This window comes from Eptatretus burgeri, chromosome 1, assembly GCF_056783735.1.
Source record: "Eptatretus burgeri isolate ZD-2024b chromosome 1, Ebu_testis_v1, whole genome shotgun sequence".
In the NCBI taxonomy this organism is placed as follows: Eukaryota; Metazoa; Chordata; class Myxini; order Myxiniformes; family Myxinidae; genus Eptatretus; species Eptatretus burgeri.
The window spans coordinates 4,054,737-4,060,340 of NC_140961.1; the positions used below are offsets into that span (position 1 = coordinate 4,054,737).

Below are 5,604 nucleotides of genomic sequence, written 5' to 3' on the forward strand. Positions count from 1 at the left end.
CAAACGGGACTTCTGCACCATGGAGGATGTGCAGATGATTGAGGAGGAAGGCCACGTGTCTGGCAGCGAGTCGGGGAAAGAAGGGAGAGACGGGGGTAGGGTTGGAAACTCCCCCATTCCAAGCGTGGACCGTGCTTCATCGCCCATAACGGGGCCGGCAGCGCCGGAAACCGGTGCGATGACGATACAGACAATGTTGGAACGTTTAATAGCAGACATGACAGTACAAATAGCAAATCAATTCGTGACACAGAGGGCAGAAATGACGGTACAGAGGGCAGAAATGACGGTACAGAGGGCAGAAATGACGGCGCAAATGGCAAATCAATTCGTGACACAGAGGGCAGAAATGAGAGATCAATTGGGGGTAATGGGGGAACAGTTGGGTGCACGGATTGATTTAATGAGGGATGAATTGGGGGAAAAGATGGAGAAAATGAGAGATCAATTGGGGGTAATGGGGGAACAGTTGGGTGCACGGATTGATTTAATGAGGGATGAATTGGGGGAAAAGATGGAGAAAATGAAAACTGAGATGCAGGAGTGTGTGGATGTTCAATTGGGGGAAATGCAAAGTAAATTCGAGGATAGATTGGAGGAAACAAAGATAGAAATTACATTGGAGGGGGAAAATATACGAAAAAGATTGGTAGATAAAATTGATGCAACGAACATTCGGGTTGATAAAGTGGATGAAAGCCTGGAACGTCATCGTGCCTGTGTGGATGCTCGTATGCAGCTGCAAGTTGAAGAGTGGGGAGAGCTGAGGAAGCAAGGGATGAATTTGGCGGAGGAGGTAAAAGAATTGGAGGCTCGTTTGGACGAACAAGATAAAATTATGAGCCAAGATGAAGACTTGGATAAAGGCCTGGTAGAGCCGTCTTTTGTAAGTGGAGTGTACGGGTTGGTTGAGGAGCAGCTGCAAACTCGCGACGGAGCCTTGGAGGAGGTTGTGCGGGCCCAGAAGATCCTGCGGGAAGAGGTGAATCGGTCCATTCAAAGTTTGGAACAGGAGGCAAAATTGACCCATGAGACCCTCACCACAAAACATCTTTGGCCACAGTGGGCTCCGAAATTGGATACGCAGCCACAAGGGTGTTTGATCCCTGGGCTGGATTCGGACAAGGGAGAAACTGGGAAGCGGGCCACCGGGAAAGTGATCCCCCTGGTAAATTTTGACGGGTCAGGGAGCCTTGAAGCTTTTCTGACGCAATTTGAGTGCATTTCCCGACTAAACGGGTGGAATGAGCGGGAACGTACAGGGAATTTGGTGGCAACGTTGCGGGGACCAGCCGCAGATGTGTTAAACGTGATCGCGGAGGGGATGTTGACCAGCTCCCACATTTGCGAGGCGTTGAGCCGTCGGTTTGGGTTCGCAGCGAACTGTGATCTGGTGCGGGCCCAGCTCCAGCACCGCAGATTAAAGCCGGGTGAGACAGTGCAGGAGCTGGCACAGGACATTTACCAATCAGTTAGGATCACGTATCGGGACCTAGCAGTGGAGGCATGGCACAGACTGGCACGAGAGAAATTTTTAGCTGCTCTTCCGGACCCTGAGGTCCGAGTGCTCGTGGAGTTACAGGATCCACCCACCGTTCACCGAGCGGCTGAGTGCGCAGCCAGGCTGGCCTGGTGGAGGCGGCCGGGTCGGATGCTGGAGAGGCCATCGGTGACGGTCCGACAGGCGGAGATTCAGGATCAAGGAGAGGGGCTGGGAGAAATTGGCATTACCCAAATGTTACAGGAAATTTGCCAGAAACTGTCAAGTTTGATAAGGGGTAATTCGGTAGTTGGTGCGCCAAAGCGGCGGGGTCCAGCCCAGCCAATAGAGCAATTTGATTATGGCTGAGGGGGTCCGGAACCGGAAGAGACATTACACCGATACCCACGGGGGCCTTTTATGGGGAGTTGTTTCCGGTGCGGGCGAAGAGGACACATGCAACGATATTGCCGGTACCCGGCGATGGAGAGACCCTCCAATAGACTTTCAAGCCCGGAGAGGATGAATCCTCCTGCTGAACCGCTAGGTCTATCCGAGGTGCCCTTACCTTGGTCGAGTCCGGAAATCACTGTCGGGGGTCGGGGAGACTAGATTGGGCTGAGCATATAGGGCCATGCTCGGCTGCTGAGATTGTGGCGAAGTGCCCTCCTTTGGTGAAAAAAAATGAATTGTGGAAAAATTGGCATGGGTTTGTAAGTTCTGCTGGGTTTTAGAGTGACAATAGGGACAGTGGGTAATTGGAAACAAAGCGGGCACGAGTGGCTGTCCAATGGCTGGTGCGTGGATCGGGTGAGGAGAAGTGCTGTGTGAGTTGTTTTAAGTAAAGAAGTGAAATGTATGGTGTACACATTGATTTTTTATTGGACATGGTGTGGTAACAGGGAAGGTCATGGTCGGTGAAGTGTTAGAAATGCAGGTGTCACATGTAAGGCCGATGGGGTGGGGGAGTCATGTGGGTTTTGTGGGTGGGGATGATGTGCTTGTCCACAAGGATTGCTGAAGCTCACGGTGAGCGCGAATTGCGACCCCCTTCAAGGAGATTCACCCCTGGTGGCTAACGGTGACAGTGTCTGGAGGCAACTGGGAGAGGGTCTGGTTGGGCGACCAAGGCGGGTAGGACCTTGGCGACCCAGGAAGGTCAGAGGAGCCAGTGAGACCCCTTCCAGTGTGTTGTACGGGATGAGAGCTGATGGCTACCAGGGGGGTGGGAATCAAAGGGAGCGGGGCGGAGAAACGTCCGGGTTGGACTTAAGCTTACCTGTGGGCATGGTTGCACCTGAGATGCCCCCATTATCTTGTGGTAACCCACCCCACGGCCATGACGGGATTCAGCCTGCATCATTAAAATGGGGACCATGACCTAGAAATGTGATGATGACCATGGTGTGAGTGTTGTGAAGATGTGTGAGTCCCACTCGATCCCGCACAACTTGACATGTGCAGCAAGGGCATGATGTCCGCATAATTTTGGGGCGAGCAAATTTGAAAATTGGCTCCCCAGGTAACGCTGGGTCTATTAGCATCCAGTGGGGGACGCGGTCAAGTGTAAATATCCCATGAATAGTGTCATTAAGGCTTAGAGTAGGAATGTAAAGTATAAGTGTTGTGTTTTTGTGGAACCTTTTGTTTCCCCTCCCCAGATCACTGGAAGAGTGTTGGGCAAGAGCGATGATCCAGAGGATGGAGTGCAACTTCGCTCAGTGCTCTCATGTGATTAAAAAAATAAAAAAATGAATGATTGTTTCGGCGAGGATAAGGCCGTAAGGGGGTAGTACATTAAGCAGGATAGGTAAGTTAGCTGCGACTCGCTGCCCATTGCCCCTCATACTTTGTTTCGTTAGGTTAATTAGGTGTGAGTCAGTAAGTGTTAAGGCTGGTACGGTCGCGCCTGTGATATACCTTGCAGGAGCTGCGGTACCAGAGGAGGGGGCAGTGTTACGTTTGAGGGGGGGTATGCATTCAAAGGGTAATTCGGATGTTTAATTAGGTATGCCATGCTGTTCGAGTGTACCAGGATCTCGATGTAATAAGTAGCAATTCAGTGGTGATAAGTTGTCTAGTAAATGTCCATTTCTTCAAGGGGGAAATGATAATTGTCACGTAATTAGATAGGGATATGGGGTAGGGTAAGTGTGTCTGCGTAAACCCCTTTTGGTATTCCCTGGAGGCTTGCCGTGACCTCACAGGACAGTGCAGCGGATGGCTCCGCCCCGTGATCACGATTGGCGGAGGGCAGCGGCGGAGGGCCAATGGGGCGGCTCGATTGGAGGTGGCGGGGACTCGAGGATAAAAAGGCTCTGTTCGGGAAAAAAAGGTGAAGAGGAAGAAGATCGGGACAGAAAAACTGTTCTGGTGGAGGCTGTTGTGCTGGGAGCATGCTGTGTTGTTGCGCTGATTCGATCCTGGTTTTCATTGTGTCTCGAGGCCTTCCTGGGCCTCGTTCCTCACCTTGGTTGGCTCTGGGGTTCTGCTGGCTCGGAGTACGGGGTCGAACGGCGGGCGGACCTGCCTCCCTCTCCTGCTCGCAACTTGGCGCCAGAACTGGTTCCCTGGCGGCTGTGAGCGGACTTGGGCCAGGACCAGGATGTCGACAGCACCACGGTGTCTCCTGCCCCTGACGAGTGCAACACCAGCTCGTCCGACGCCAATCCAGGGACTGTTGCGTCTACACCACGGGCCAGCCTGACTACCAGGACCAGCTACGTGTTTGTGTGTGTGTGTGTGTGTGTGTGTGTGTGTGTGTGTGTACCTGGTGCCTTAGAGGGTTTGAGATTTGTATATTCATTGGAATTGTCTGTGTTTTCCCCACGCCCGAACCCACACCACCATCCCGTCGAATCGCCCCGGATCCCTCTTCTTGCGGAGTCTTGTTATTTCTGGTTCGAGAAATAAACGTTATCAACTCAGTGAAAAGCGACTCGTGCCACCTTCCTCGTCCCGTTTGCGGTAGAGCGATTGAAACCGCCATCTTTGGGTTATAAATAAATAAACCGCCTCCATCGTTTCGGCTCATTCGACGTTGGCGGGACTGTTCAAGTCCCGTGGACGTCACAATATATATATATATATATATATATATATATATATATATATATATATATATATATATACATATATATATATACATATATATATTTATTTATATACATATATATATATATATATATATATATATATATATATATATATATATATATATATATATATATATACATATATATATTTATTTATATACATATATATATATATATATATATATATATATATATATATATATATATATACATATATATATATACATATATATATATACATATATATATTTATTTATATACATATATATATATATATATATATATATATATATATATATATATATATATATATATATACATATATATATATACATATATATATTTATTTATATACATATATATATATATATATATATATATATATATATATATATATATATATATATATATATATATATATATATATATTGTTGTAGATTCTCGCCCGCCGGCGTGCGGACGACTGTTTCAAGCCAATGGCGGCCACTCTCACCCACAGAATGGACAATCTCGTCGCAGCTTTCGGAACAACGCCGAAATCCCGCTACGGGTGTGTTTTGGATGCACACCACAGCCTAGTCAACACTCCACCCGCAATACAGGGTCAATCGCCGAATTGTCGATATACCTAATTAATCACACGGGCAGACTACTGAGAGACTGTACCTCAATGGGGTCCGCTTGGAAAGGAGCCGCTTAAGCAGCTCGCTTCGTTTTGGGATAACCGAGCGGGGTATTATCGCGAAAGCCCCGTTGGATCCTATACTATTATCGGCTATTAAAAAGCCAGCGATTATTTCGAATGCAATACGGCAGTTCTATGAAGGAAAAGGACGCGAGGAACGGGTTAACATTCACACAAGCACATTTATTTGCACACATATACGGTCAAAGCAGCGATGCAGAGATCTACAAGCATGCAATGAATGGGGGTAGGGACAAGACGCGAGCAAGACAAAGACTACAACCGTATATTTATTATGTACAGTCACTTACACTTAACATCAGTTCTACCTAAGGACATGGTGC

At 47.9% G+C, this 5,604-nt stretch overlaps 1 pseudogene; it reads left to right on the forward strand.

Moving 5' to 3' along the window:
* Window positions 1–370: 370 nt before the first annotated feature.
* On the forward strand, window positions 371–2,092 carry LOC147033795 (uncharacterized; annotated as a pseudogene).
* The last annotated feature ends 3,512 nt before the right edge of the window (window positions 2,093–5,604 follow it).